This window comes from Hippopotamus amphibius, chromosome 6, assembly GCF_030028045.1.
Source record: "Hippopotamus amphibius kiboko isolate mHipAmp2 chromosome 6, mHipAmp2.hap2, whole genome shotgun sequence".
NCBI classification, from domain to species: domain Eukaryota; kingdom Metazoa; phylum Chordata; class Mammalia; order Artiodactyla; family Hippopotamidae; genus Hippopotamus; species Hippopotamus amphibius.
In genome coordinates, this window is record NC_080191.1 from 164,232,473 (window position 1) to 164,241,057 (window position 8,585).

Consider the following 8,585-nt stretch of genomic DNA (forward strand, 5'->3'; position numbering starts at 1 on the left):
GTGCCTTATCAAGGCTTCCAGCAAGGCCATCTCTTGTTTGTCCTGCCTGCTCAGCATGATGTTATTGATATAAAGCATCTATGTGATGTTCTGTGGGTTAACCAGGCAGCCCAGATATCTTCATTCTACAATATGACAAGGAGCAGGAATGTAGTCCTGAGGCAAAATTATAAATGAATATTGTTGCATGTCTCATGTGAATGTGACCTTTTATTATCTTCCTTTATAATCGGAATAGACAAGAATGCACTTACCAATTCAATAGCTGTGTATCATATACCCAAGACCTTGTTAACCTGCTGTGGTAGAGATATCACCTCACTGCAATCAGGGACATTACTTGATTGAAATTTCAAGAGTCTGTACTTAGTCTGTAGGGTCCATCTGAGTTCAGCAGGGGCTACATTGAAAAATTAAACAAATCAGGATAATCCCTCTACCTCTGTTCCATTCCTTAAGTTATTTAATGAGATTATTAATCATCATCCTTCCTGGAATGTGATATTACTTTTTATGTACTCCTTTGGCCAAGTGAAGTAGAGGGCAGTTTCAGAGGTTTTCACTTGAACTGTCCCACTCTGTAGCTCTTACTCCAACAGGCCAAAAACCCAATGTGGGCATTACTCTAACTGTCAAGTATATTAATTCCAATTACTTAATGACTGGATAAATGACCACTAGGTGGGTCTCCAGACACAGTGGACCCAATTTCAGCTGGATTTGAACCAGATTCCCATTTATTACCTGATCATGTGAGCTCCTACTTCAACAGGGTACCATAATTACACTTAAGGTCTTTGGGTATTGATGTCAACTCAGATCTCCTCTACCCAGGTCAATAGCTGTAGGCAAGATGGGCTATATAATTTGCAAGGTCCAGTACTGATGACAATGTGGAGCCACTTGTTTAAAATTATTAACAATTTCAAGAGGGTGACTATACAGCATTAAACCAAGTGAGGAGCTTTTCTAAATACAGAGCACACCCCTGGCTCTGGCCCTGGCCGTAGGTCTCTTTAGGAGAGCCTGAAGGCATTGCCATGGCATATACTTGCCATAGTGTTAGTCGTTTCTTTTTCCCAGGAATCCAGCCAGCTCTTCAGTCAATGGATTCTAGATCTAAAAATTGACTCAGCTCCACAAATCAAACAAGAGATGAGGACTTTGTGTTAGGTGACCATCTTTAGCTTCGCACTCCCCCATTCTTGCTTTTTTCTTTCTGTAGGTTTAAGCAGAACCCTTCTTAGCTTAAATTTATTTTCCTTGTCCATTTGTTTTTCCCCTAGATAGGCCATGTTCTGTTGATCATCTCCACAACTCCCTGCAGGCCAAGCCCCCTTGGCTGTACCTCTGACCTTTCTGGTCATCATGGTAATTATGATCTCCTGGAATCTGGCAGGTAAGTGCCACCATCTGGATTCTGTTACCTGGTGGTAAAGAGGCATCATTATCATAAATATCACTGAGCCCACCTCTGTGAGCATCTCTACTACCGGCAACCTTGGGCTGCAGAGGAGAGCGAGTCAACACTGAACTTCTTAGCGAGGTGGCTACTCTTCTTCCTAGCACATTTCTCATGGCGTTGGAGAATCATGTGTCCTCTTGCCCTGCCTCTCTAACATATTCCCCCTGAAAACCTTCTGGCTTCATACGCTATATCTATTCAAGTATATTTCCTTTAGCCCCTTTATTCCTTCTCTATCATCTGCCAGAAAAACTCAAACAATTCCTCTCTACTTATCATTGTTCATCACTTTTTCCAGACTTATAAGAGCCATTCTGCAGTGATCTTGCCCCATCCACATTGGTTCATGCCAGGGTTTTAAATCCCTGTCGTGAGAAAGTACACCCAGGTCAATGAACTCCTTCTGATAGAGTCTTACATTCCAGCAACCCCGCCCCCTCCAAAACCCAACCCAAGGCTATTTCCCTGACTTTTGTTGGTGCATGCTAAATAATTCTGGTAACTCCTTTGGTATATAATTAATTTCTCCCTTATTATGACCAGCTGGGTCATGCTGAGATTTAGCCCTATTTAGGGTCCTTGCAGTCAGGAGAGACAGTAAAAGCATTCCTGAGGTGGGATGCTTATTGCTTTTCTAGGAAAGCCCTCTGTAGCATCTTCCAATAGGAAGGAAACTCTTACTAGGGAAGGGTAGTCCATTCTACAAGTTCTGAGAGTTTAGGGTAGTTCTATGGTCAGAATATTTGTGTCCCCCCCAAAATTCATGTGTTGAAATCCTACTGCCCAGTGTGATGGTATTAGGAGGTGGGGCTTTGGGGAGGTGATTAAGTCATGAGGCTAGAGTACTCATGAATGGAATTTGTGCTCTTATAAAAGAGACCTCACTGAGTTCCCTAGTCCCTTCCACCATGTGAAAACACAATGAGAAGTTCGTAACCCAGAAGAGGGCCCTTCCATGACCATGCTGGGACCCTGATCTTAAACTTCCAGCATGTAGACCTGTGAGAAAAAATTTCTGTTGTTTATAAACCACCCAGTGTGTGGTACTTTGTTATAACACCTCAACTAAGACAAAACATCTACAGAACCAACCTATTGTAGGCATCTACTTAATGTCCCCAGCCCACATTTCAGGCTCTCATGTATTTCCAACCAGCCTTGACTGACCATTCAAATGTCTCTTGAGCTCTGTGACTTGATCAGGTGCTCAGTCTGCTGCTTAGCTCTGTTTGTTTTTGCAAAGAGGCCCTCACCTCTTTGTAAGCTATCAAAGAGGCAATCTGACTCTCATACTTAGCCTTTAACTGCTTGTTAAGAGCCCTTAGTTTCTCAATATCCCTCTGCAGAGTGTCAGTACAAGCTAGTAGTAACCATACAACTCTACTTCTCTGTAGGAACTATTTTCTTTTTATCTTCCTAAAAGCCTGAATCTTAGAACCTGCAAGTCAATCCCTTCAGTGGGTATTTTCCCAGGTCAACATTGGTGAACTCTATAGCAATTGGGCCTCCATTTTGGACCAGAAACAATACACACTCCACATGGCCCTGGATGCCATCCTATTTGCTTGATGTGTAGAGAGTGAGTCAGTGCTAAATATACAACTTCTATTTGCATTCTTGGACCCTCTCAGGACCACTTGTATCACTCTGTGGTCTCTGAGAAACAGACCCCAAGATTGAATTATGTGTATAAAAAATGTATTAGCTAGGAAGACTGCCTCTGGAGCATAAAGAAGAAGAAAACAGAATAAGGGGGCTTATGTCAGAGGGTAATAAAAACTCTCTTTGAAAACCAAGAAGAAGAGAAGAAAATAAGGAGGATTCAGCAGAAAGAGTTTCAGACTGAAGTTTAGTCAAGCCAATGGGGTAGTCTTGAGTCAAATTACCTATTGGAAGTGTCTCATGTGTTGCCAGCTGGTCCTGGTTTGGTAGCCCCACTAGGTTCAGTCCTTGGCTGGGAGGAGCCTGGATGTACAATGGCCACAGTGAGAAAGCAATAAGGGTGGAAGGGGCAGCAGCTGTGGCTGTCAGTCGATGTGCTCCACATTAGAAGAGCTGAGCTGTGTATTTCCATGGCCGCCACGCTCTGAATCACAAATGTCTCATAAAAGCCTTTTTTTTTTTTTTTCCTCTTGAGCCAGTGGTTGGCAATGGAAGAATGCATTGTGAAACACTGCACCCTGACCTGGTGACCCTGGACCACACAATTCCATCCTCATCAAGCCAACCCACGTAAACTCTCTGAGTTCCGTTCATCCTCTAACACCACACTTGTAGGCATATTTCAAAGCGGGGCGAGCATTTATTTCTCATGTCTTAGTACAAAATTCTCCATGTAGAAACAAATCCATCTGGAAATTGAGACACATTCTTTGACCTCTATTCATCTTGGCATAATTTGTGTCATCCTTTTATTATGCATACCTTCCAGAGACAAATTCTACAGGAAGGTATTTCTAATGGCTATTTCTGCTGGATTTTTATTTTATAGTCTTGAGTATTAAAATGTAGCATTTTCACTGTACAAAATTTGAAAATTACAAAAAGGTATTAGCAAGAAAATATTTTCTTCACTCTATAACCTCATCCACTCAGAAATAATAACTGTTGAGTTTATTAACTCTCCCCTGTTTTTCCTTTGTGATAGTGTCCATATAAAATTTTCCACATCATGAGCATACATTGCCTACCTTGTTTTATTTCTTCCATTGGAGGTTTTTTTAAAATTTATTTTTAAATAATTTGCCTTGATTTTTTTGTCTTGATTATTAGAAGGAAAATAAGCAAATTAGAGGAGAATATTGTCTAATAAATACTCTCTTTGTCTATAATTATTGTGTGTATATATTAATATAGATTTATTAGAAATATTTATGTGTATATATACATAAATATATATGTAAACATATATTATATATATTATATATAAGTATATACCCACATAGGTAATACTTGTAAATATACACATACACATATATCTGTAATAGTATACATATAGACATACATATATCTCTGTGTAAATATCATCACTATATCTTGTGGCTCTCTCTCTCTCTTCTCTCTCCACATATTTCTCTTTATGAATGTATAGTCAGGATCTCATGATCTGAAAAAGAAAGATGATTTTTACTCTGAAAATATATGTCTTGCAATCATTATCCTAACAAAAATGGTCATTCCGGCCCATGGGGAAAATTACTTATTGTCTTCAGAAGCATAACATAAGTGACATTGAGTAAGGACACAGATGGTCTAAATGGCTCATTGGCTGAGTGGCAGAACAGTATGTTACCTACCCACAGGCAGACAGGAGTAGTTGTGTTTTCAGACTGATGTTAGTCCTCCAAGGTCGCGCTTTAAATTTACTGCTTAGACACTTGGCACAGAGACGTTGCCGTAAACAAGACCCATGCAAGGGTCATCCCATGTGGATCCCCCTGTAAGGATGCCCTGAGAATCACTTCCATCCCACGGAAGCATTTTCTCAGTGCATCCACTCCCACATGCTTAAACAGTGTCCACAACCCAGATTTCAAAATAAGCAGAGTTAACATTCCTGACTCCTGGCCCAAGAGTGGGTGCTCTGCTCGTCATGAGCTCATGCCTTCCTTTGGGGGTTGGCATTTGTGGTGCTTATGTTAACACAGGCTGACTGGCCCAGGAAAAAGTCACCTGAAGACACATGTGAGAGACCATGTATAGACCTCCAAGACACAAAAATACACAGAATGCATTCTGGATCTTTTGGCAGGGGAGTGGGGTCAAAAGTATGGTGATTATTTCAAGGAAACAGGTTTACCTGAGTTTCCATCATGATTCTACCACTGTCTGGCTGAATGATTAACGCAGAGTCACTAACTATGTCTTCTTCTGTACAACAGAGATAATAACACTTAACTTGTCTAATTCCTAGAGTTTTATTGGTTATCTATTGATAGATAGATAATGGACATAAAATATTTAATAAATGCCAAACACTATACGAATTGTAGGTTTGTAGATGTTCTGTAAGGAAAGAAGATAGTGTTATATTTACCTTTATTTGCCCAGAGTCCTGCACATACCAGGCATACCATAGGCATTTAATTCATGTTATTTCATTGAGTAAATGGACTAATGTCTGGCAGTGAGTAAAGCTGGGTCCAATACAGGCCACTGCCACTGATGTTTATGTGATTGTGTGGCTGTGAGTTTGTTTCTTAAGCTGCCTGAGTCTTAGCTTCCTCATGCACACAATGGAGGAAATGACACCACTTGTCCTAGCATTAAAACAACTACGTGACATTTGGGAGACTCCGATGAGATAATGTCTGTGAAAGCGTTCTGTATAATTTAAACCACTATGCACATGCTTATTTTTAAGTCTTTTGCTGGGACGCTTTTCTAGGCAAATGATCTCTAAATTCCTTTTTAACTTTGAGTATAGCTAATTTTCAAAAAAAAAGAAAAAAGGTATTTATTGTATGTCTCCTAGTTCCTCTTTTGGGAGCTGTGCTTCATTGGTAAACGACATATCTCGTGAAGCTACATACCAGAAAGTCACCCAGTGGTTTAGGAAATCATCATGCCGTAGTTTTTGATAGTTACCAGTATATACAGATCTGGTCATTTTTCTTGGCTCACACCCATTCCTCTTCCTTCTACAAATGATGGCTTTTGTGACTTTCTGATAATCAGTGTTCAAAAAATAAGGCACAAATTTGTAAATGTGTGTCTGAGGGAAGGTTCAGCCACAGCTGTCTGTCTTGGGCTCAAACCACAGGAAAGTAAGAATGCTACATTTTATCCTCGTCCACCTACACACATTTCGTGAGTTCTAGTAAACATATTCTTATCTCATCAATTTAATCAGGCACCACATACCCCAGAGGGCAAGTTGGTCATCAGTAACTCAGGGATACAGCTCTGCAAAAGTCTTTTTTTTTTTTTCGTTTGTGAAGCTTAAGATGCAAAAAGGCGAAGAAAATCATTCTCAACTCTACTGGAGGCCAGAGACTGGATCTTATTGATCTACTTGCTGCCCACAGCTCCAGCACGCTGACGGGCACACACAGGAAGCCCTTAAGGAATACGCATATTGAATCTATCAATCAAACGTCAAATATATTAGTACCATAAAGTCTTGTGAGAGAATTATACTGGAAACCACTAGAAATTCATGTCACATTACAATATCATCCGTTGTCATTTATTTGTAAAAAGCAATCAAACAAATGCATTAGATTCAGAGTCTAGAAGCTGAAGGTCAATTTATTTTATATATTATCTTTTTTCCCTCATTCTTTCAACAAATACATATTTTGTACCTATAATGTGCTATGTGTAACAAGAGCCTAAGCAATTATTGAGGATAAGAAAAAATTCAGGTAAGTAATTGGCTGCTTAGAAGTTCACAGAAAAATAGATGCCCCTTTAGCATAAGTGTAGAACATCATGTAATGCATTTTGTGGACAAATATTGTCTTTGGTTTCCTCCTATTTCTGTTACTCTTGATGTTTATACTGGTTATTGATTTTTATCATTTACCTACATATTTAATTTTTTAAACTTTTTAATTGTGGTAAAAAACACATAACATAAAGTTTCCCAGCATAACCATTTTTAAGTGTACATTTCAATAGTGGTAGGTATATTCACACAGTTGTGCAAGGACTCTCTTGAACTTTTTCATCTTGCAAAACTGAAAGTGTACCCATTAAACAGCAACTCATCATTTCCTCCTCTCAGCCCCTGGTTACCCTGCATATGTATTTTTAAATCTTGTATGTATTTTATAAGCTACCTTAAATCACTTTGAAACAAAGTGATTTTGTGTAGATGGATAGATAGGTAGAGGGACTGTAGATAACTGTAACCTACAAGCTGTGAAGCTTGCAGGATTTTAGTTCCCAGACCAAGAATTGAACCCGGGCCCCCAAAGGGCAGTGAAAGTGTCAAGTCCTGACTGCTGCATCACCAGGGAACTCTCAAGCCTACAAGTTTACAGTCATAGGATCTTGCACTCTCAGGGTTGGACAGACTCTCAACATCGTATATTTAGCCTTGTCTTCTGCAGCCCCAATCTAAGGCTTAACAGACACACTTGCTGTTTGCAGCACTGCCAGACGTTTGTGTCCCTACAAACACACACACTATAAGGATAAATTCTATTTAATCCAACTCCCATCATCAAAGACCAAATAATATATGGTGTGTTTGTAATTGTAACTGCTGAATAATAGACAGAGGAAAACCTGGTTTTGATATTGATTCCATCTCTTACAAGTTTCCATGCCTGATAAAAGGAGGAACAACTTTCCCCAGAGTAGCTTCCGGCTCTGTGCACTTCCAACTCTGTTTCTCCTCCACTTGTCACACATTTTCCATGGCAGTTATTGTTGGAGATATCCATATCGTGATGTGACCTCCAGCCCAGGTCTTTGGTGACACCATGCCTGGTGTCATGTGCAGGAGGAGTATTCTTGGAAGCCATTCCTATACCAGGATGCGTAGCAATAATTTAACTCTACACAAACCTAACTCCAGACCACATTAATGCATCCCCCCCAAACCAAACTAAAAGTATCCTCTATTCAACTCGCCCTTGCCTGGATATTAGAAATCCCACAGCCTCTCCATCACCACTCTATGTGAGATGAATGGAGATGAAGGGGAAATTGGAGTAGAAAGAGATGGCAATATCAGAAGATTGTATGAAAAATAGCTTGCATTTGGATATTTTACAGAAACATAAAGGCCATGTGTGCATATTACTAAAATATTTCCTAGAACCTTAGAAGGGACTATCTGTGGAAGTAAGAGGTGTTGACATTCAAATTTTCTTAGGTTCACAGTAAATCTGTTCCTGAGATGAGGCTTGGGGAAAACCCTTCCATGGGCTTTAAAAACTGAGCAGTTCCTGATATGATGCACTGAGATGTACACAATATCATAGTATCACAGATGTTTCTGCCAAAAGTAGATAACTCAATCTAATCTTGAGGAAACATCAGTCAAACCTAAACTAAGGTACATTTTACAAAATAACTGGCCTGCGTGTTTCAAAAATATCTCTTATACCATTAAGAACAGACTTGTGTTTGCCAGGGAGGGGGACAGCAAGGGAGGGTTGGATTGGGG

General features: G+C 39.8%; 1 pseudogene; it reads right to left on the bottom strand.

Annotated features, from left to right (window-relative positions):
- The window catches only part of LOC130855010 (60S ribosomal protein L29-like), a 28,494-nt pseudogene extending 26,916 nt beyond the window's left edge, over window positions 1–1,578 (bottom strand).
- Between the last annotated feature and the right edge of the window lie 7,007 nt (window positions 1,579–8,585).